This window comes from Panulirus ornatus, chromosome 45 (genome assembly GCF_036320965.1).
Source record: "Panulirus ornatus isolate Po-2019 chromosome 45, ASM3632096v1, whole genome shotgun sequence".
NCBI classification, from domain to species: domain Eukaryota; kingdom Metazoa; phylum Arthropoda; class Malacostraca; order Decapoda; family Palinuridae; genus Panulirus; species Panulirus ornatus.
Genome location: NC_092268.1, coordinates 1738155 through 1763679, shown reverse-complemented (window position 1 = coordinate 1763679; position 25525 = coordinate 1738155). Strand labels below are relative to the sequence as shown.

General features: G+C 41.1%; 1 protein-coding gene across 25 annotated transcripts in view; it reads right to left on the bottom strand.

Annotated features, from left to right (window-relative positions):
• Positions 1–25525, bottom strand: part of LOC139762982 (negative elongation factor D-like) — a 303098-nt gene that overhangs the window by 141546 nt on the left and 136027 nt on the right. For 2 of the 25 annotated variants that reach the window (XM_071688467.1, XM_071688464.1), the window contains one exon: positions 6619–6741. The exons of the other annotated variants lie outside the window; for them this stretch is intronic. The gene's annotated coding sequence lies outside the window, so the exon portion shown is untranslated. The remainder of the gene's footprint in view (positions 1–6618; positions 6742–25525) is intronic. 25 annotated transcript variants of the gene reach the window in all.

The following is a 25525-nucleotide window of genomic DNA, read 5'->3' as shown; positions in this document are numbered from 1 at the left end:
TATGGATAGAGTTGTGCGCAGGAGGGTGGATGTGCTGAAAATGAGATGTTTGAGGACAATGTGTGGTGTGAGGTGTTTTGATCGAGTAAGTAATGTAAGGGTAAGAGAGATGTGTGGAAATAAAAAGAGCATGGTTGAGAGAGCAGAAGAGGGTGTTTTGAAATGGTTTGGGCACATGGAGAGAATGCGTGAGGAAAGATTGACCAAGAGGATATGTGTGTCGGAGGTGGAGGGAACGAGGAGAAGTGGGAGACCAAATTGGAGGTGGAAAGATGGAGTGAAAAAGATTTTGTGTGATCGGGGCCTGAACATGCAGGAGGGTGAAAGGAGGGCAAGGAATAGAGTGAATTGGATCGATGTGGTATACCGGGGTTAACGTGCTGTCAGTGGATTGAATCAGGGCATGTGAAGCGTCTGGGGTAAACCATGGAAAGCTGTGTAGGTAATTATATTTGCGTGTGTGGACGTGTATGTATATACATGTGTATGGGGGTGGGTTGAGCCATTTCTTTTGTCTGTTTCCTTGCGCTATCTCGCAAACGCGGGAGACAGCGACAAAGCAAATATATATATATATATATATATATATATATATATATATATATATATATATATATATATATATATATATTCTTTCTTTCTTTTAAACTATTCGCCATTTCCCGCGTTAGCGAGGTAGCGTTAAGAACAGAGGACTGGGCCTTTTTTGGAATATCCTCACCTGGCCCCCTCTGTGCCTTCTTTTGGAAAAAAAAAAAATGAGAGGGGAGGATTTCCAGCCCCCCGCTCCCTCCCCTTTGAGTCGCCTTCTACGACACGCAGGGAATACGTGGGAAGTATTCTTAATCCCCTATCCCCAGGGATAATATATATATATATATATATATATATATATATATGCATATCTGGTCCCATGAAATGTTAATGTAAGTTTTATGTCTTCTTTATCAAACTCAAAGATGCCATGAATAAATAAGTGACTCTAATGACATGTTCACCTCATTGATGTATAATAAACTATCATTCTTATTGTGTAGGAGGGATGAAATATGTTATGTATATTTACTAACACTTATATGATTGAGCTATGATACAAGGTAAGACGTATGTGTGTGTGTGTGTGTGTGTGTGTGTGTGTGTGTGTGTGTGTGTAGGCGGATGGGAAGGTGTCTAGTTTGAGCCAGTTGTGAGAGATCTATATATCAGCCGATGCAGATTATCTTTCGGCATCAAACAAGTGCATACATCAAGTTCAGAGAGAGAGAGAGAGAGAGAGAGAGAGAGAGAGAGGATTTCTAGCCCCCCCGCTCCCTTCCCTTTTAGTCGCCTTCTACAACATGCAGGGAATACCTGGAAACTATTCTTTTTCCCCTATATGTTAAACCCACCTGGGTGATGGCAGTGTCATAATCCAGTTCAGCATTTGGTCCAGAGCAGAGGTGGACATTAGCTGGTGCATTACTCATCAAACCCCAGCTTGATACCTCATTCTGAGGGATAGAAGGTATGCTGAATTAAATTTTCATATTTCAACCCTAAAAATGTGTGCAAACATGGCTGTCATTCATTTGCAACAGATGATACCTCATTATGGCAGTAGTATTTAAATATAATGGAAAAAAAATCACGAACCTTTACTGAAGATACTCCAAAGCTAAAATTGTGTACTATGAAAATGGTATTTTCATAAATAAAAGAAAAAATTAACTGTTAAAATGATCTTTCATACATACATATTCGCCATTTCCTGTGTTAGCGAGGTAGCGTTAAGAACAGAAGACTGAGCCTTTGAGGAAACAATCAATTTACAACTCAGTATCTGATGAGAATTTTCTAATGGTAACAAATTTCATATCTATCTGTAGTATCTTTGATTTCACCATTTGAATCATATCTATCCTGCCTCTTATACCTTAAATCAAATCCATCCACTTCATAATCAAAAGACTAGAACTAATGACAATGAATGTTTTCTCATAATACTGCATTACATTATGTCCTATTTTCAAAGATTTATATATAAAAAAAAAAAAAATGCAGCTTCAAAACCAGTGTTCTACTATGTTCTATACTTCTATATCAAAATTATGAGAAATAATCAAGTCTACTCCAAGAATTGTGTCATACATAAGACATAGATCAATAATTCTAAAAAAAAGTAGTAAGAATAGTATCATATTGAAAGCCTGAATCAATGATCCCAATGAAAAAGTAATGATATTGTTGACTGGTTGGTAAGGTTATTTAATGTATGTATGACTCATGGTGAGGTGCCTGAGGATTGGCGGAATGCGTGCATAGTGCCATTGTACAAAGGCAAAGGGGATAAGAGTGAGTGCTCAAATTACAGAGGTATAAGTTTGTTGAGTATTCCTGGTAAATTATATGGGAGGGTATTGATTGAGAGGGTGAAGGCATGTACAGAGCATCAGATTGGGGAAGAGCACTGTGGTTTCAGAAGTGGTAGAGGATGTGTGGATCAGGTGTTTGCTTTGAAGAATGTATGTGAGAAATACTTAGAAAAGCAAATGGATTTGTATGTAGCATTTATGGATCTGGAGAAGGCATATGATAGAGTTGATAGAGATGCTCTGTGGAAGGTATTAAGAATATATGGTGTGGGAGGAAAGTTGTTAGAAGCAGTGAAAAGTTTTTATCGAGGATGTAAGGCATGTGTACGTGTAGGAAGAGAGGAAAGTGATTGGTTCTCAGTGAATGTAGGTTTGCGGCAGGGGTGTGTGATGTCTCCATGGTTGTTTAATTTGTTTATGGATGGGGTTGTTAGGGAGGTAAATGCAAGAGTTTTGGAAAGAGGGGCAAGTATGAAGTCTGTTGGGGATGAGAGAGCTTGGGAAGTGAGTCAGTTGTTGTTCGCTGATGATACAGCACTGGTGGCTGATTCATGTGAGAAACTGCAGAAGCTGGTGACTGAGTTTGGAAAAGTGTGTGGAAGAAGAAAGTTAAGAGTAAATGTGAATAAGAGCAAGGTTATTAGGTACAGTAGGGTTGAGGGTCAAGTCAATTGGGAGGTGAGTTTGAATGGAGAAAAACTGGAGGAAGTGAAGTGTTTTAGATATCTGGGAGTGGATCTGGCAGCGGATGGAACCATGGAAGCGGAAGTGGATCATAGGGTGGGGGAGGGGGCGAAAATCCTGGGGGCCTTGAAGAATGTGTGGAAGTCGAGAACATTATCTCGGAAAGCAAAAATGGGTATGTTTGAAGGAATAGTGGTTCCAACAATGTTGTATGGTTGCGAGGCGTGGGCTATGGATAGAGTTGTGCGCAGGAGGATGGATGTGCTGGAAATGAGATGTTTGAGGACAATGTGTGGTGTGAGGTGGTTTGATCGAGTGAGTAACATAAGGGTAAGAGAGATGTGTGGAAATAAAAAGAGCGTGGTTGAGAAGCAGAAGAGGGTGTTTTGAAGTGGTTTGGGCACATGGAGAGAATGAGTGAGGAAAGATTGACCAAGAGGATATATGTGTCGGAGGTGGAGGGAACAAGGAGAAGAGGGAGACCAAATTGGAGGTGGAAAGATGGAGTGAAAAAGATTTTGTGTGATTGGGGCCTGAACATGCAGGAGGGTGAAAGGAGGGCAAGGAATAGAGTGAACTGGAGCGATGTGGTATACCGGGGTTGACGTGCTGTCAGTGGATTGAATCAAGGCATGTGAAGCGTCTGGGGTAAACCATGGAAAGCTGTGTAGGTATGTATATTTGCGTGTGTGGACGTATGTATATACATGTGTATGGGGGGGGTTGGGCCATTTCTTTCGTCTGTTTCCTTGCGCTACCTCGCAAACGCGGGAGACAGCGACAAAGTATAATAAAAAATAAATAATTTATATTATTCATTTATTTATTTTGCTTTGTCGCTGTCTCCCGCATTAGCGAGGTAGCGCAAGGAAACAGACGAAAGAATGGCCCAACCCACCCACATATGCATGTATACACATACACATCCACACACGCAAATATACATACCTATACATCTCAACGTATACATATATATACACACATAGACATATACATATACACACATGTACATAATTCATACTGTCTGCTTTTATTCATTCCCATCGCCACCTCGTCACACATGAAATAACAACCCCCTCCCCCCTCATGTGTGCAAGGTGGCACTAGGAAAAGACAACAAAGGCCCCATTCGTTCACATTCAGTCTCTAGCTGTCATGTAATAATGCACCGAAACCACAGCTCCCTTTGCACATCCAGGCCCCACAAAACTTTCCATGGTTTACCCCAGATGCTTCACATGCCCTGGTTCAATCCATTGACAGCACGTCGACCCCGGTATACCACATCGTTCCAATTCACTCTATTCCTTGAACATCTTTCACCCTCCTGCATGTTCAGGCCTCGATCACTCAAAATTTTTTTCACTCCATCTTTCCACCTCCAATTTGGTCTCCCACTTCTCCTTGTTCCCTCCACCTCTGACATATATATCCTCTTTGTCAATCTCATATATATCCTCTTTGTCAATCTTTCCTCACTCATTCTCTCCAGGTGACCAAACCACTTCAAAACACCCTATTCTGCTCTCTCAACCACACACTTTTTATTTCCACCCATCTCTCTTAACCTATTATTACTTGCTCGATCAGACCACCTCACACCACATATTGACCTCAAACATCTCATTTCCAGCACATCTACCCTCCTGCGCACAACTCTATCCATAGCCCACGCCTCGCAACCATACAACATTGTTGGAACCACTATTCCTTCAAACATACCCATTTTTGCTTTCCGAGATAATGTTCTCGACTGCCACACATTCTTCAAGGTTCCCAGAATTTTCGCCCCCTCCCCCACCCTATGATTCACTTCCGTTTCCATGGTTCCATCCGCTGCCTGATCCACTCCCAGATATCTAAAACACTTTACTTCCTCCAGTTTTTCTCCATTCAAACTTACCTCCCAATTAACTTGACCCTCAACCCTACTGTACCTAATAACCTTGCTCTTATTCACATTTACTCTCAACTTTCTTCTTTCACACACTTTACCAAACTCGGTCACCAGCTTCTGCAGTTTCTCACATGAATCAGCCACCAGCGCTGTTATCATCAGCGAACAACTGACTCACTTCCCAAGCTCTCTCATCCACAACAGACTGCATACTTGCCCCTCTTTCCAAAACTCTTCCATTCACCTCCCTAACAACCCCATCCATAAACAAATTAAACAACCATGGAGACATCACACACCCCTGCCGCAAACCTACATTCACTGAGAACCAATCACTTTTCTCTCTTCCTACACGTACACATGCCTTACATCCTCGATAAAAACTTTTCACTGCTTCTAAGAACTTGCCTCCCACACCATATATTCTTAATACCTTCCACAGAACATCTCTATCAATCTATCATATGCCTTCTCCAGATCCATAAATGCTACATACAAATCCACTTGTTTTTCTAAGTATTTCTCACATACATTCTTCAAAGCAAACACCTGATCCACACATCCTCCACCACTTCTGAAACCACACTGCTCTTCCCCAATCTGATGCTCTGTACATGCCTTTACCCTCTCAACCAATACCCTCCCATATAATTTACCAGGAATACTCAACAAACTTATACCTCTGTAATTTGAGCACTCACTCTTATCCCCTTTGCCTTTGTACAATGGCAATATGCAAGCATTCCGCCAATCCTCAGGCACCTCACCATGAATCATACATACATTAAATAACCTTACCAACCAGTCAACAATACAGTCACCCCCTTTTTTAATAGATTCCACTGCAATACCATCCAAACCTGCTGCCTTGCCGGCTTTCATCTTCCGCAAAGCTTTTACTACCTCTTCTCTGTTTACCAAATCAATTTCCCTAACCCTCTCACTTTGCACACCACCTCGACCAAAACACCCTATATCTGCCACTCTATCATCAAACACATTCAACAAACCTTCAAAATACTCACTCCATCTCCTTCTCACATCACCACTACTTGTCATCACCTCCCCATTAGCCCCCTTCAACATGTTCCCATTTGCTCCCTTGTTTTACGCACTTTATTTACCTCCTTCCAGAAGGTAATGATATAGTCAGAAAATGGCTTATGAATTTGTTTCTCAGTCCTGACAAATGACTAACTGTCTAAGCATATGAAATAAAAGTTTAATTGTCAAGATATCAAAAATTTTTTTCATTAAAATATTTAAGTCAAGTGGCCATCTTATCAAACGTGGAAAAAAATTGATATTCTTGGAATTTGTGACTGGTGTCAGATACAAAAATCTAACAAAAGTGTAAAGCTAACAAGGAGAGAAAATTTCATGGTTCCACTATTTCTAATTCTACTTCAATTTTCAAGTAGTGGATAAAGTTTATGAAATATCTATCACCAAGTCTGTCAAAAACACAAGGCCAGAATGTTATACACATTATAACATGTTTACCAACAAGCCAGCCATATAACCCTGTCAGGTTTGTCATATTCCCCACCACATTTTACTTAATCTCCATGTCATATGCTAACCACCACACTTCTCAAATTTTACACAAGTTTCACATCAACTCCCTAAGCCTATACATTATAATACTGCACAGGAAAGTCATACATTGACCTGATTCACTCTAACCTGATTAAAGTAAATACTCCACAGAACGGTTGGTTGGTTTGTCATCACTGGAAAAGAGCCTCTGTACGGCAATCTTCAAATCCTCCTCTGCATCCGACCCAACGCAAGTCATTTGAACACAGTCTGTTCAACAAAAACATAAAAGTAAAATACTGAGCATGAATATATAGTTACAAAGAACGAATTGGGTGAGTTAAGTTTTATCAAGTGTTATCTATGACAGGGAGAGACTGTATAGCTGTGGACAGAATGCCAGTAGTCCACATGTGGGTGAAGCAGAGAGAAACGACAGCTACCTGAGTCAGAGGAGTGTAGCTTGACAACCACATAAGAGTTAGCTCTGTGCAGCCATCACTAACTCTCCCAGTACCCAAGTGGGTAGTGCTGGTAATATGACTCAGTGGTTTTTGGCTGCCTACCATATAGTGAAAAAACAAAGCATATAGTTATGGATATGGGGGGATAAAGACTGGAGGAGGTAAAAGAATTGAAGTGTTTAGGAGCTATCTTGGGTAAGTTTGGAGAGATGGAAGGAGGGTTAAGTGAGAGAGAGCAGGAGAGGGTAGAAGAGTCACTGGGTAACTTACCAGAATAATGAAGGATTAAGATGTAAGGATAGAAGTGAAAAAAGAACTCCATAGTCCTCTCATCCCTGACCTATGCATGTGAAACATGGACATGGAATAAGTCAAAGAGGGCAAGAATCCAGGCTGCAGAAATGAGCTATTTGAGAGGAACATGTGGTTTGACTGGATGGAACGATGAAAGAAATGTGGTACATGAAAGATGTGGTATGGCAAGGAATGTAAAGGGAATGAACTGCAAAGTGGTAGAGTCAGTGAAACATAATCATTTGAGGTGGTTTGGGCATGTGAAAAGAATGCAATTCAAGTTTACATGGAGAGTGTTTGATAGTACAATTACAGGGGTTAGTGTGAGAGGAAGACCATCTGTGACATGGACAAATAGAGTAGAAGAGTACTGGAGAGAGAAAAATGGTGGAATAAAACATGGAATGGTGTATGTGAGGGAGGCTTGTAAGGACAGGGATACGTGGAGACTTTTGCTGTGGCCATCTCCTTATTGGGAGTTCCCGATGGGAACGGGCATCAGAGATACAGATAGATAAAAACCTAATATTCCTTACATACACGTAATAAATCATCCCTTTCCCACACTTTGTACAGAATACTTGTGAACAAGTAACTCACAAAGATTTTTGGGACAAACACCGAAGCCTGCACCAACTTCAATGATAGTAACTGGCTGGGGGTTCCCATCCTTTGCAGGAAGACGAAGTAAGGTAAGTTGTTCTTTTTCATTGCACAAGATGGATCTAGAAAAAGGAAGGTTTCATATTAATCTCATGAAATTCTAGGACCAGGATTGCCTTCTGTTGAGCTTTTCTCTTTCTCAAGTTCTGAACAGTTATATTTCACTCCAAAACTGTTAAGTATGAGATATGCCACTCAAATACCTGTCAGTAATAAATAACTTTTCCCAGTAATGAAAGTTCAGTAACCGATGTGAGTCCAGGGATTTCTAATGAAGGGCTTGCAATTTTTGATGAAGGCTCAGAAACAGCTTTCCATGAGGACCCAACCACTTCTGAAGAAAGCCTAGCAGCTTCTGACAACAAGGGTCTGATAACCCATGACGAGGTCCCAGCAGCTTCTGATGAGGGTTCAGCAACTGCTGCTCCTGATGATGACCTGGCAACATCTGTTCCTGATAAGGACCTGGCAACAGTTTTCCACAATGAGGACCAGGCAACAGCTTTTCCCATTAAGGACCTAACAACAATTTTTCCTAGTAAGGACCTGGCAACAGCTTTACCTGATGACGACCTGGCAACAGTCTTTTCTGACGAAGATCTAGCAACAATCTTACTTGATGACAGCTTGGCAACAGCTTTTCCTGATGAGGACATGGCAATAACTTCCACTGATGAGGGTCTGACAGCAGCTTCTTCTAATGAGAGCCTGGCAGTAACTAATGATGAAGGCATTGCAGCAGTTTCCCCTGATGACAGCCTGACAGCAGCTTCTCCTTATGAGGGCTTAGCAGCAATTTCTGTTGACGGCCCAGTAACAGTTTCCAATGTTGGCCTAACAACAGCTTCTCCTGAAGAGGACCCAGCAGTAACTTCTGAACAGGGGTTAGCAGCAACATTTGAAGAGGGTTCAACTACTGTTTCTCCTGATGAATTGGCAACGGCTCCTGATAAGAACTTTGTAATAGCTTCTGATGGCTCAACAGCAGCTTCTGACAAGGACCCAGCAACGGCTTCTCTTGACAAGGGGGTCCCAGCAACAATTTCTCTTGACAAGGGCCCATCAACTGCTTCTTCAATTGAGAGTCTAGCAACAAGCCCAACTAAGGAGGGTCTAGCAGCAGGATCTGGTGAGGACCTGGCTGAAGTTTCATACAATAAAAGTCCAGCAACAGGTTCCTCAGACATGGGCTTGGTAACTGCTTCCTCAGTTGAGGGCCTGACAGTAGCATCCTCTGATGAAGGTTTAACAGCAGCTTTCTCAGATGAGGGTCTAACATCAACCTTCTATGATGAAGGTTCAACATCAGCTTCCTTAACTGAGGACCTGACAACAGTTTCCATTGTTGAAACCTCGACAGTAGATGCCTTAGTTGAGGACCTGACAGTGGCTTCTACTGAAAGCTTGACTGAACCATCCTTTATCAAGTACCCAGTAATAGCTTCCTTGGACAAGGGATCTACAGCAGCAGCTTTATCTGAGGACCTGACAACTTCCTTAAACAAGGGCCAGGCAACTTCTGATGAGGAGTCAACAACTAATGAGAGCCCAACAACTTCAAGCAATGGAGGCATTTTAGGGCTGAAGCAGACCTCTGTAATAGTTGATCAAGCAGACTTTGAAGGAAATGTGGATGATGTGGATTTGATGATAGAAACAATGAAAGACCAGTTCCTTACAAACTATTTGATGAATGATTATCAGCTTCCACCTGAAATGGACATAGAATATGATTATGATAATGAGCATTATGGAGATGGGGGGGTGAATATCATGTTAGATAAAAATTCAGGAGAGGACAGTCAGATACCAGAGGCAGAAATGGGGAATGATGGCACAAAAAAAGTGGTACCAACTGAAGATGGTAATCCTCCAACCACAGATATGGATACAGATGAAGATTCCATAACAAGTGGTGTAAATTTGACAGGTGACTTGTTTCTTGTTAGCGCTTCAAACGGTGCTTCAAACCATACAAGTACTTCAGGTATAACTAGTGCCTTGGATATAACAAACAACACGTATCTTCCCAGTGGCTTGGATCCCACCAGCAGCTTAGACACTGGAAATGCCCTTGCCGAGCTTACTGTGGTGGACCCTGAGAGAGTGCAGGTGCATGGGAATCTGGTTATCATGGACCACTCTGAGGATCATATGGTTGGTGAGGAAGCTACAGTGAAGATTGGAAACCAAAGTGCTGTTACACCTCATCCACTAAATGCTGAGGATGAAGGAAGTGATGATGAGCATGGGGAGGATTTGCTAATGAGTCACATTGAGCCTGAAGAAGTGGTAAATCTTGAATCAGGCAGTATATTGACACATGATCCAGTGGAAGGAACTGACCCTGACACCTTCTCTAACACCACTCTAGAAAGTATCCAGAATCTTGGTGATGGCATCCACTGGCTTATTTTGAGTGACAGTGCAGCAGTGGATGATGGAGCTGCCAGTTCTGTACTTACAGTTCCTCCTGAGATTATCATTACCTCTGGCATTGGCTTTAGTAGCACAGATCAATATGACCTTCCTGTAACAACCAAGCTTGAAAGCAGCACTGCACTGCAAAATGAAATTGGAATACTTGGGGAGGAGAATGACAGGGAGACATCAACACACAGTGATGTGCACGGAGGAGAAAATGTTAAGGAATCTCAAGAAGAAAGCATTCTAGGAATGGCTGTGAAGTTGCCTGGTGATGACATTACAGAGGTGGTTGGAGAAGGCAGTGTCAGAGATGCAGCCAAAAAAGAGAACACAACAAAAGAAAGCACAGACACATTTACAGAGGTAGTTGAAGAAGAGAACATTATGAAGACTGGGGAAGAAGAGAACACTATGAAGACAAGGGAAGGAGAAAACCCAGTTGTGACAATTGGAGAATAAGATATAGGGGTATACGGAGACAACCCTGGTATATATGATCACACTGTGATCCCAGATACTCTTGAAGATGAAATTAACAGTTTAGAATCTGATGATGGTGTAGCAGATAATAATACAGATGAGAGTGAAGGAAACAGTTCGGTGGATGTAGATGAAGTAGTTTACACATCTGTTAACAACAGTGGAGCAGGTTACAGATACCTCTGTAAACAACAGTGTTAAAGACACTACCATACAGCACATTACAGTGGATCCCATTACAAATGATGGTACACTGAATACTGCAGATGACAACACTGCAGCAGACACTGTTGTAGATAACAATGCAGTGAACAGTATAATGGATACAACTACAGGTAATAATACAGTGGACATCACTGTGGATAATAGTCCAGTGGACATCACAATAGATGATAGCATGGTGAACACCACTGTAAATGAAAGTGCAATAGCCACAGCCTTTGATGATATCTCGGTGGATGCTGCTGAAGGCAGTGCAATGGACACTGTTGTAGACGACAGTGAAGTGGACTTTACTATAGATGATGGTTCTATGGACACAAGTGCAGGTGAGGGTGCAGTGGATGCTACAGTAGATATCACTGCCACAGACAGTGTTTTACACAGTGGTGCAGGGGATGTTGGTATAGACAGTGCTGTGTATGTCACTGTACCAGTAGATGACAGTGCAACAGATAGCACAATACACGACAATTTAATAGAGACAACTGTAAATGACAATGCAGCAAATGCCAGTGCAGACATCATTGCAGCACACATCACTATAGAGGACAGTGCAGTGAACACAGCTGTAGAGAGTGCAGTAACCGCCACAGTATATGATGATGCAATGGACTCTGGTGTAGACAGCATTGCAGCAAACACTATTCCAGACAACAGTGTTATGGTCTCTTCTCTAGATGACAGTGCAGTGGACTTTGTGTCACACAACAATACAATGGACACTGTGAGTGGTGATGTTGCAGCAGATAACACTACAAGGGACACCACAAAAAACACTGTTGCAGAGAATGCCGTGGGAAGCAATGGTGGAGCAGACACTGTGATACGTGATGCTGCAAACAGTGGTGCTATAAACACTGTGACAGACATCAGTAAAGTTGATACTGTAATAGATAACAGTGCAGTAGTTTCTGTGGTAGATACTGAAGTAGGTGGAGATACCATAGTAAATGACAGCAAAGGAGAGATAGCAGGAATTAGCAGCGAAGCAAATACAGCAGATGTCGGTGAAGTAGACACTGCAGTAGATGACAGTGAAGTATATGCAACAGTAGCCAACAATGAAGCAGTCACAGAAGTAAACAGTGATACAGCAGATACCATGGCAAGTCATAGTCCAGCGAACACCACAGCCAGTATTACTATAGACGATAATGCACTAGACACAGCAGTGGTTGACAGCAGTGGAACACTTTCTGGAATAGAAGATGGCCCTGTTGAAGAAGAACATGAATGTGGTGGCTCTTTTCTCCTGGTTAATGACCTTATGGTATGTGGAAGTCAGTTGAGATATGAACCAATCTTTGATGAAGACTATGAAGATGGTGAGTTTTTCTTAGTCCTGCATTATATCTTAAAAAATAAAGTATGTGGAGGCTACTTGATAAACATATTTAAAACCTTTGTCTGGCACTATAGAAACAGTGTTATTAAAGGACCAGTATATACCATATTAATGCCTTTGGAACAAAAATATTCAAGTCACTGCTGATAACACTGTTATTTTGACAGCAGAAGACAAAAGATATATGGCATATGTACTTTATGTCGGTCTTTAATGCAAATCAGATGTATCACAATAATGCAGACAGCTTTACTCTTATGAGAAGCTGAGGACAGTTGATTTACTAAGGTCAAGTCTGATGACAATTTTAACAGCAAAAGTTTTGTATATCCATTATTTCCTCAAGGTCTTAAGCAGAATAGCTCACTTAGGATCTTTCGCAAATAGTTAGTTCCCTATATTTAATATGGGCAATCACTGTGGTAGCAGCATTCCCTAATTTTTCAAGGAAATTTACATATGTTTCTGATTTGATCATGAAAACCTTGGTATTCATATGATGTGAAATAATTTTGAGACCCCCTTCCAAGCCTTGCATTTTTGTTCCTGGGTAGTAAGTGTTATTTCCTAATTGCTTATGCATAAGAAGTGGAGAAAAAGGATATTATTACCTTCAAACATTGCTTTTGTGACCAGGACCATAATATTTTGAAATTTACCTATCTACAAATGAATAACAGGTGAATAAAAATCAACATGTATTTACAGTGATTATCCCTGGGGATAGGGGAGAAAGAATACTTCCCACGTATTCCCTGCGTGTCGTAGAAGGCGACTAAAAGGGGAGGGAGCGGGGGGCTGGAAATCTTCCCCTCTCGTTTTTTTTTTTTAATTTTCCAAAACAAGGAACAGAGAAGGGGGCCAGGTGAGGATATTCCCTCCAAGGCCCAGTCCTCTGTTCTTAACGCTACCTCGCTAACGCGGGAAATGGCGAATAGTTTGAAAGAAAAAGAAAAGAATTTACAGTGATGTTAAACAAAAGTGATCACTCACAAATCAGACCCCAAATATAATCTCCCATCTTGTTCTTGTTATATGTTCCTTGGTATTGGCATTCAAAGTCCAGTATATCCTGGTGGAAGCACTCGCCTTGCTCCTTCAGATATGCTCCCATGTTCTCCTTGAATTTATCAAGATGAGTGTCAAGGATATGGACTTTGAAGGACATCCTGCAGCCTTTTTTCTGGAGTTTTTCTTCAGTCTCAACCAGCTCCACATAGTTTTTGGCCTTGTGATTGCCCAGGAAGCTTCAAACCACTGCGACAAAGCTGTACCAGGCTGTTTTCTCCTTCCTAGTGAGCTTCTTGGGGAATTCCCTGCACTCTAGGATCTTCTTTATCTGTGGTCGGATGAAGACACCAGCTTTGACCTTTACCTCCGAGAGCTTGGAGAAGAAGTCTTGAAGGTACTTGAAGGCTGCAGACTCCTTATCTGTGGGAATGAGCATCAAGTGGGTGCCACTGGTGGACCCATGGAAGGTGTAGATGCCACCACTGCACACAAAATTAGGCCTTATGAAACAATTTGTCACATCTCTAGATAAGGAGGCTACACCCTTCAAGTACCTTCAAGACTTCTTCCATAAGCTGTTTGAGGCAAATATCAAGCCGGTGTCTTTGTCAGACCACAGACGAAGAGCCAAGAAGCTCACTAGGAAGGAAAAAGCAGCTTGGTAAAACTTTGTTGCATTGGTTCAGAGCTTGATGGGCAATCACATGGCCAAAAATATGTGCAGCTGGTTGAGACTATGGAAGAACTACGGCGAAATGGGCTGCAGGATGTCTCTCAAAGTCCATATCCCTGACGCTCACCTTGATAAATTCAAGAAGAACTTGGAAGCATATTTAGAGGAACACAGCAAGCACTTCCACCAAGATACACTGGACTTTGAACACCACTACCAAGGAACACATATAGAGAACATGATGGGAGATTATATTTGGGATTTGATTCATGAAAGTAATTTACAGTACAACAGTAAATCTTGAAAAACTTCTCAATTCTAAATCTTTTGTGATCACTTTTGTTTAACATTAGGGTATACACATGTTAATTTTGATTCATATGCTGTTGTTTTTCTGACTTTATGTGAATAAAAATAAGCAAACTCACCCATCGTCCAACTGGAAATGGGTAAATTTCAAAACATTACTGTCCTGCTAACAAAAGAAAAGTTTGATGGGAATATTAGCATTTTTCTATAATTTTTACACATAAGCAATTAGGAAATAACACTTACTACCCAGAAAAATTGTTACACAGTGTAATATCTATATTCATTTAGTATACTTGATTGCCGTTTCCCGCATCAGCGAGGAAGCGCCAGGAAACAGATGAAGAACAGCCCATCCACTCATACACACACACACACATATATACATAAATGCTCATACATGTGCATATACACACATGTACATATCAACATATACATACAAAGACATATACATATATACACCTGTACATATTCATACTTGCTTGCCTTCACCCACTCATGGTGATACCCTGCCCCATAAGAAACAGCATCACCACACCCTGCTTCAGTGAGGTAGCGCCAGGAAAATGGACAAAAAAACAAGGCCACATTTATTCACACTCAGTCTTTAGCACTGAAACCACTGCTCCCTGTCCACATCCAGGACCCACAGACCTTTCCATGATTATGTACATTACGAAAGACAGGGGAAAGATGCCGACAAAATGACTGGCAGAGAGACACACAACTGGTCCCTTAATGGGTATGTCCCACTTACACTTGCTTACATAAGCTTAGCTGGTTTATAATTACCAGTAACATCCAGCCAATGGTTTAGCATTTTTCCATTCAGATGTCCTACTTCAATCATATCAAAATGGCCCTCTAAGTTTCTAAACTATTCCTGCATTAAAAGCACACCTGACTAGCCTGGCACCACAAATGCCTCAATTGAATGGAACAAGGTAGTGATCCCCCAAAATTAAATATCTTTAGAATTCACATCAGATTTTGAGAGAATTTTATAATTCTGGTTCAATAATTCCAGATCTGAACAAAGCAATTAAGGCCAATGTCCTTTTCAACAGTCAGAGGAACCATAAATGACAAGAATATATTCACTGAGATGAGACTCTGTAATGATTCACTCCCAAAGAGAGGATCCAGGTGAAGGCCTTTCTCTTGTCGCAGGCTTCAACTACAACAGAATGCTGCCCCAAACAATGCATACTCCTTAAAAAAAGATAATCTTGGCTACTACATTTTTATTAGAGACTTTTGGATGTTAATGTGCTGAGAGGTGCAACTGGAGGGATGTCTAATCATTATCTTGTGGAGGCTAAGGTGAAGATTTGTATGGGTTTTCAGAAAAGAAGAGTGAATATTGGGGTGAAGAGGGTGGTGAGAGTAAGTGAGCTTGGGAAGGAGACTTGTGTGAGGAAGTACAAGGAGAGACTGAGTACAGAATGGAAAAAGGTGAGAACAATGGAAGTAAGGGGAGTGGGGGAGGAATGGGATGTATTTAGGGAATCAGTGATGGATTGTGCAAAAGATGCTTGTGGCATGAGAAGAGTGGGAGGTGGGTTGATTAGAAAGGGTGGTGAGTGGTGGGATGAAGAAGTAAGATTATTAGTGAAAGAGAAGAGAGAGGCATTTGGACGATTTTTGCAGGGAAAAAATGCAATTGAGTGGGAGATGTATAAAAGAAAGAGACAGGAGGTCAAGAGAAAGGTGCAAGAGGTGAAAAAGAGGGCAAATGAGAGTTGGGGTGAGAGAGTATCATTAAATTTTAGGGAGAATAAAAAGATGTTCTGGAAGGAGGTAAATAAAGTGCATAAGACAAGGGAGCAAATGGGAACTTCAGTGAAGGGCGCAAATGGGGAGGTGATAACAAGTAGTGGTGATGTGAGAAGGAGATGGAGTGAGTATTTTGAAGGTTTGTTGAATGTGTTTGATGATAGAGTGGCAGATATAGGGTGTTTTGGTCGAGGTGGTGTGCAAAGTGAGAGGGTTAGGGAAAATGATTTGGTAAATAGAGAAGAGGTAGTAAAAGCTTTGCGGAAGATGAAAGCCGGCAAGGCAGCAGGTTTCGATGGTATTGCAGTGGAATTTATCAAAAAAGGGGGTGACTGTATTATTGACTGGTTGGTAAGGTTATTTAATGTATGTATGACTCATGGTCTGGGGGAGCGGGGGGCTGGAAATCCTCCCCTCTCGTTTTTTTTTTTTTTTTTTTTCCAAAAGAAGGAACAGGGGGCCAGGTGAGGATACTCCAAAAAAGGCCCAGTCCTCTGTTCTTAACGCTACCTCACTAATGCGGGAAATGGCTAATAGTTTAAAAAGAAAAATGACTCATGGTGAGGTGCCTGAGGATTGGCGGAATGCGTGCATAGTGCCATTGTACAAAGGCAAAGGGGATAAGAGTGAGTGCTCAAATTACAGAGGTATAAGTTTGTTGAGTATTCCTGGTAAATTATATGGGAGGGTATTGATAGAGAGGGTGAAGGCATGTACAGAGCATCAGATTGGGGAAGAGCAGTGTGGTTTCAGAAGTGGTAGAGGATGTGTGGATCAGGTGTTTGCTTTGAAGAATGTATGTGAGAAATACTTAGAAAAACAAATGGATTTGTATGTAGCATTTATGGATCTGGAGAAGGCATATGATAGAGTTGATAGAGATGCTCTGTGCAAGGTATTAAGAATATATGGTGTGGGAGGCAAGTTGTTAGAAGCAGTGAAAAGTTTTTATCGAGGATGTAAGGCATGTGTACGTGTAGGAAGAGAGGAAAGTGATTGGTTCTCAGTGAATGTAGGTTTGCGGCAGGGGTGTGTGATGTCTCTATGGTTGTTTAATTTGTTTATGGATGGGGTTGTTAGGGAGGTGAATGCAAGAGTTTTGGAAAGAGGGGCAAGTATGAAGTCTGTTGGGGATGAGAGAGCTTGGGAAGTGAGTCAGTTGTTGTTCGCTGATGATATAGCGCTGGTGGCTGATTCATGTGAGAAACTGCAGAAGCTGGTGACTGAGTTTGGTAAAGTGTGTGAAAGAAGAATGTTAAGAGTAAATGTGAATAAGAGCAAGGTACTGTATTGTTGAATGGTTGGTAAGGTTATTTAATGTATGTATGATTCATGGTGAGGTGCCTGAGGAGTGGCAGAATGCTTGCATAGTGCCATTGTACAAAGGCAAAGGGGATAAGAGTGAGTGCTCAAATTACAGAGGTATAAGTTTGTTGAGTATTCCTGGTAAATTATATGGGAGGGTATTGATTGAGAGGGTGAAGGCATGTACAGAGCATCAGATTGGGGAAGAGCAGTGTGGTTTCAGAAGTGGTAGAGAATGTGTGGATCAGGTGTTTGCTTTGAAGAATGTATGTGAGAAATACTTAGAAAAACAAATGGATTTGTATGTAGCATTTATGGATCTGGAGAAGGCATATGATAGAGTTGATAGAGATGCTCTGTGCAAGGTATTAAGAATATATGGTGTGGGAGGCAAGTTGTTAGAAGCAGTGAAAACTTTTTATCGAGGATGTAAGGCATGTGTACGTGTAGGAAGAGGAAAGTGATTGGTTCTCAGTGAATGTAGGTTTGCGGCAGGGGTGTGTGATGTCTCCATGGTTGTTTAATTTGTTTATGGATGGGGTTGTTAGGGAGGTGAATGCAAGAGTTTTGGAAAGAGGGGCAAGTATGAAGTCTGTTGTGGATGAGAGAGCTTGGGAAGTGAGTCAGTTGTTGTTCGCTGATGATACAGCGCTGGTGGCTGATTCATGTGAGAAACTGCAGAAGCTGGTGACTGAGTTTGGTAAAGTGTGTGAAAGAAGAAAGTTAAGAGTAAATGTGAATAAGAGCAAGGTTATTAGGTACAGTAGGGTTGAGGGTCAAGTCAATTGGGAGGTAAGTTTGAATGGAGAAAAACTGGAGGAAGTAAAGTGTTTTAGATATCTGGGAGTGGATCTGGCAGCGGATGGAACCATGGAAGCGGAAGTGAATCATAGGGTGGGGGAGGGGGCGAAAATCCTGGGAGCCTTGAAGAATGTGTGGAAGTCGAGAACATTATCTCGGAAAGCAAAAATGGGTATGTTTGAAGGAATAGTGGTTCCAACAATGTTGTATGGTTGCGAGGCGTGGGCTATGGATAGAGTTGTGCGCAGGAGGATGGATGTGCTGGAAATGAGATGTATGAGGACAATGTGTGGTGTGAGGTGGTTTGATCGAGTAAGTAACGTAAGAGTAAGAGAGATGTGTGGAAATAAAAAGAGCATGGTTGAGAGAGCAGAAGAGGGTGTTTTTGAAATGGTTTGGGCACATGGAGAGAATGAGTGAGGAAAGATTGACCAAGAGGATATATGTGTCGGAGGTGGAGGGAACGAGAAGTGGGAGACCAAATTGGAGGTGGAAAGGTGGAGTGAAAAAGATTTTGTGTGATCGGGGCCTGAGCATGCAGGAGGGTGAAAGGCGGGCAAGGAATAGAGTGAATTGGATCGATGTGGTATACCGGGGTTGACGTGCTGTCAGTGGATTGAATCAGGGCATGTGAAGCGACTTGGGTAAACCATGGAAAGCTGTGTAGGTATGTATATTTGCATATGTGGACGTATGTATATACATGTGTATGGGGGTGGGTTGGGCCATTTCTTTCGTCTGTTTCCTTGCGCTACCTCGTAAATGCAGGAAACAGCGAAAAAAAAAAAAAAAAAAAAAAAAAAGGAACCTATGCAAACACTGCGCTAGAGTAGACCTCTACCAGTGACCTGTTAAGGGTGAGGCACAAGAGGCTAAGAATTGGCACTTGATTTCACAAGTAATGGAGACTCTATTGCCATGGCCATCCCACTGAGGGAGTTCCAGTTGGAACAGACATCAGAGATACTGATAGATAGATGAATAAATAATAAATAATCACTACATAAGCAAAATTAATTAAATCAAAGCCATAAAAAATTCCAAATCTATTTTCTTATCTACACTGTCAACATCAGTAAAATAAACATAGAGTGTCTTCTCTAATTCAAGTCCAAACAAAGTAAAGAATGACATTCTTTATGCAAAAAAAATTCCATATCAGCAAAGATACATTTCCTCTACAGATCACACTTGAAAAAACCTAGCTTTAATAAAAAGACTCAGAAAAAAACAGTCCACTTCTATAAATACATCAACAGAAGGGAGAAATTTCTTTGATAAGATTCAGATTTTAAGAGACACCCAAGGATAATCTATAATTCACATATTCCCTCACATACACTATTCCACGCATTCTTCCTCTGATTCTCTCTCTCCAGTATTCCTCCACCCTATTTGCCTATGTCACAGGTGGTCTTCCACTCACATCAACCCCTTTAATTGTACCACAGGTGGTCTTCCACTCATACTAACCCCTTTAATAATCCTATCATACATACTTCTTGTAAACTCCCAGTCTTGCATTCTTTCCACATGCCCAAACCACCACAAAGAATTACATTTCACCCATTCAACCACTCCACAATTCACTCACTTTGCATTCCTTGCCATACCACATCTCTCATGTACCCTTTCTATTCCTAATTCATTCCACCTAGTCACACCACATGCTCTTCTCAAATAGCTCATTTCCACAGCCTGGATTCTTGACCTCTGTGCCTCATTCCACATTCATGTTTTGGCTGTAGAGGTCAGGGCTGGGAGGTCTATGCTGTCTCTTAATCCTCACTTCACTTTCATACTTACACCTTTACCCTTCACTATTCTATTAAGGGACCCAATGACACTTCAACCCTGCACTGCTCTCTCCCTTATCACTCCTTCCATATCACCACACTTACTCAAGAGAGCTCCCAGATACTTAAATTTTCTCACTTCTTCCAGTCTTTTCTCCTCATATCCTCATCACAATTTAGTACACTTTCTTTTTTCACACTACATGGTTCTACAAAATCTATACTTTCACTTCGTTTCCCTTCAAACACCATACTTTACTTTTACTTGCATTTACCTTCAATCTCCTAAGCTTACACACATTATAAAACACCTACATCCTTCTGCAACTCCTCTTCACTCTCCGCAAACAGGCATGCCACTAGCCACACTCATCATTTCTTCAAAATACCCTCTCCAACTTCCTTTTAATTCCTCCTTTTGATTCAGCTTGGAAGTATCTGAAAAAGGAAAAACAACTAGGATTTTCATATAATGCCTGCAGGTTCTGAACCCATATGGTTTCTTAATCAGTTGTGGTAACTGGATGGATCATTTTAATCAAGAGTTGTGAATGACAATTTGAACTAGTAATAAGAATCTCATCCCTAGTAGAAATCCAAGTCTTTTTATAACACTATTGATTATGACAATCTATGGTTCATAATGAAAATTTAAGACTATCAATAAGACACTATGGTTAAAAATAACCTCAGTCAAAAGGAAAAAATGCATATTCACGATAGAAATTTAAAATCAAATAAATAAAAGTACAGGGTATGTGAGTAGATTTTACATAAAATTATACAGTAAGCTAAATAAATCAGTTCATATTTTCTATATGAAAATTAATGGTGATATCGAGGGCATGGGTTTGCCATTCTTAGGACCCAGTGTGTTTCTCCATATCAAGCACTATCCCTGCAGGTGGTAAACTCTATTTGGGTTACTTTGCTCCTAAGTTGAGAGAGACAAGGTCCTAGAATATACGGATGAGAATTTCCTTTATCACCACGTCAATCAGCATACAAGAACCTCTGAGGATGATATGCTGTCTTGGTTGACTTTGTCTTTAATCATTACAGCATACATAAGTAGCATGAGAATTGGCCATAGCAAATATAAGTGAAATAAATACAAAGATAAAAATGAAATGAATGCAAAGTAATGAAGATGGCATGTAAATGTAATTAAAATATACAGAAACAAGCTACGGGAATCTGTATGTGAAGAAAGCCTTTAAGTTGACCTGGCTGACCTTTTTTAAGTGTTGAAAATATGCCAGGCTCCATGATGAAGTCAGTGCTCGAGAACTGCCGTAGGCAGTTGGACTGAATGTCTGCTGGACTGAGGGCTTCATCTTCCTCCTGTCAACAGAAGAATGAAAATTAGCATTTATGGGACTTAACAAATTATTTAGCTTTCCAATGAAAGCTGTATGTTTGCTTAAGGCCCTGACTCACAAAGGGGAAAGTGATGATATGTGTGGATCCATCTAAGAAGAAAAATATGGCTTGGAACATGTGGAATTCTCTAAACCTTTCAACCACTCCACCCATATATATTCAGAGCCTGGGTAACAATGCCAACCATGTATTTACAAATTGAGATTTTCTGCTGAAATTCCAAGGTTAAGTTCTGGGTTGGTTATATGAGTTTGCTGGATGCCTTTGCTGAACATACTAAGTTCAGTTGCCCTTCACACAAGGAAGAGTGAAGTATCACAGTTTATGCTGATGCTTATGCCACAGCCAAATTTTCCTTAATTTCCAACTAAACTGCCCTTACCCTGGTAAACCTAATAAATTTGCTTTTATCCACATTTACTTCCAAGCTTGGTCACAACTTTGACAAGTTTCCCAAATCTGCCATCAGTGGTGTATCATCAGCAAACAACAACTGACTCACTTATCAGAATCCTTCATCCCTAACAAACTGCATAACTTCACCTCTCTCCAAGACTCTCACTTTACCTCCCTTACCATCCCATCCATAAACAAATTGTACAACTATGGTGACATCACATACCCTTACCACAGACCAAGCTTCATTTGAAACCATTTACTCTCTTTCTTCTCACTGATACTGTTTCCTCTTTTCCAAAAACCCGTACTAATCTTTTCCTTCACCTCCAAAATATAATGATCAGACATCCCACCAGCTGCCCCTCTCAACATACAGCCAAAACTATCTCTTTTACTCACCTATCAATTACTATGTAATCCAATTATGCCCGCTGAACATCTTTCTTATTCACATACATGTACTGATGTATGTCCCCTCTTTTTAGTCCAGATATTCCCAATCACCTGTACTTTTCCAGAAGTTCTTCATCATTTCCATTCATAATACTGAACATTCGTGTTGAAATCACCCATCACTAATACCTGGTGTCTTAATCAAAACTGCTGACACACTCACTCATGGCCAGGTGCATTAACACTAACAATCACCCATCTCTTGCCATCCACTTCCATTTTTACCCACATTAGGCTAGAATTTACTTCCTTACACTATTCCATACACTACCACAACTCCTGCTTCAGGAGCAGTACAACTCCTTCACTGGCTCTTGTCCTCTCACCAACCCCAGACTTTACTCCTAAAGACATTTTAAAACTATCCTTACCTGTACTCTTCAGATTTGTTTCACTCAGAAATAGACCATCTTAATCATACCACCTATCTCTCCTTTCTTCTCATCTTTGTTACATCCACACACATTAAAACTCCCAAGCTTGAGGATTCAAGGAAGATGACCACACAGACATAGACAGACAGACAGACAGACAGACAGACACACACACACACACACACACACACACACACATACACACGTGTGTGTTGAAAAGGTTAGGACAAATGGAGAGAATGAGTGAGGAAAGGTTGACAAAGAGGATATATATGTCAGAAGAAGCCGGAGACCAAAATGGAGGTGGAAGGATGGAGTGAAAAAGATTTTGAGCCATTGGGACCTAAATATGCAGAAGGTTGAAAGGCATGCATGGATAAAAGTGAATTGGAACGATGTGGTATACTGGGGTCGATGTCCTATCAATGGACTGAACCACAGCATGTGAAACATCTGGGAAAAGCCATGGAAAGGTCTGTTGGTCCTGGATGTGGATAAGGAGCTATGGTTTCTGTGCATTACTCATGACAGCTAGAGAATGAGAGTCTATATGTGCATTTATGTATATCCATGCGGATGTGGGTGGGTTGGGCCATTCTTAATACCTTCCACAAAGCATCTCTATCATGTGTATATATGGATATCATTATATCATATCTAACTGCTGTTTCCCCCATCAGCGAGGTAGCACAAGAAAACAGATGAAAATGGCCCAACCACTCATATACACATATATATACATAAATGCCCATACACACACATATAAATATCAATGCACACATACATATAGACACAAAGACATATATATATATATATATATATATATATATATATATATATATATATATATATATATATATACACACACATAAATATTCATACTTGCTGCCTTCATCCATTTCTGTCACTACCCCACCACACAGGAAATAGCCCCCTACAGCAAGGTAGAGCCAGGGAAAAAAAAAATAACAAGATAAAACAAAACAAAAAAAAAAGGCCACATTTGCTCATACTCAGTCTGTAGCTGTCATGTGTAATGCAACCAAACCACAGCTCCCTTTCCACATCCAGGCCCTACAGACCTTTCCATGGCTCACCCCAGACGTTTCACATGCCCTGGTTCAATTCAGTGACAGCACGTCGACCTCGGTATACCACATCGTTTCCTTGCATAACTTTCACCCTCCTGTATGTTTAGGCCCCAGCTGCTCAAAATCTTTTTCACTCTATCCTTCCACCTCTCATTTGGTATCCCGCTTCTCCTCGTTCCCTCTACCTCTGACACATATATCCTCTTTGTCAATCTTTCCCCAGTCATTCTCTCAATGTGTCCAAACCATTTCAACACATCCTCTTCTGCTCTCTCAACCACACTCTTTTTATTACCACACATCTCTCTTACCCTTTCATTACTAACTCGATCCAACCATCTCACATCATATATTGTCCTCAAACATTTCATTTCCAACACATCCAGCCTCCTCTGCACAACCCTATCTATAGCCCATGCCTCACAACCACATAGCATTGTTGGAACCACTATTCCATCAAACATACCCATTTTTGCTCTCTGAGATAACATTCTCACCTTCCACACATTCTTCAATACTCCCAGAACCTTCACTCCCTCCCCTACCCTGTGACCCACTTCTGCTTCCATGGTTCCATATGCTGTTACGTCAATTCTCAGATATCTAAAACACTTCACTTCTTCCAGTTTTTCCCCATTCAAACTTACCTCCCAATTAACTTGTCCCACAACCCTACTGAACCTAAAAATCTTGCTCTAATTCACATCTACTCTCAACTTTCTTCTTTCACACACTTTACTGAACTCAGTCACCAACCTCTGCAGTTTCTCACATGAATCAGCCACTAGAGATGTATCATCAGCAAACAACAACTGACACTTCCCAAGCCCTCTCATCCACAACACAGGGCATACTCGCCCCTGTCTCTAAAACTCTTGCATTTACTTCCCTAACCTCCCCATCCATAAAAAAATCAAACAGCCATGGGGACATCACACACCCCTGCCAACATTCACTGGGAACCAATCACTCTCCTCTCTTCCTACTCATACACATGCCTTACATCCTTGGTAAAAACTTTTCACTGCTTTAAGTAACTTACTTCCCACACCATATACTCTTAAAACCTTCCACAAAGCATCTCTATCAACTTTATCATATGCCTTCTCCAGTTGCGTACAAATCCATTCATTTTTCTAAGTATTCTCACATACATTCTTCCCAAGCATCCTCAACCACTTCTAAAACCACACTGCTATTCCCCAATCTGATGTTCTGTACATATCTTCACCCTCTCAATCAACACCCTCCCATTTGTGGGGGTTTTCAGAAAAGAAGAGAGAATGTTGGGGTGAAGAGAGTGGTGAGAGTAAGTCAGCTTAGGAAGGAGACTTGTGTGAGGAAGTACCAGGAGAGACTGAGTACAGAATGGAAAAAGGTGAGAACAAAGGAGGTAAGGGGAGTGGGGGAGGAATGGGACGTATTTAGGGAAGCAGTGATGGCTTGTGCAAAAGATGCTTGTGGCATGAGAAGCGTGGGAGGTGGGTTGATTAGAAAAGGTAGTGAGTGGTGGGATGAAGAAGTAACTTTATTAGTGAAAGAGAAGAGAGAGGCATTTGGATCATTTTTGCAGGGAAAAAATGCAAATGAGTGGGAGAAGTATAAAAGAAAGAGGCAGGAGGTCAAGAGAAAGGTGCAAGAGGTGAAAAAGAGGGCAAATGAGAGTTGGGGTGAGAGAATATCATTAAATTTCAGGGAGGATAAAAAGATGTTTTGGAAGGAGGTAAATAAAGTGCATAAGACAAGGGAGCAAATGGGAACTTCAGTGAAGGGCGCTAATGGGGAGGT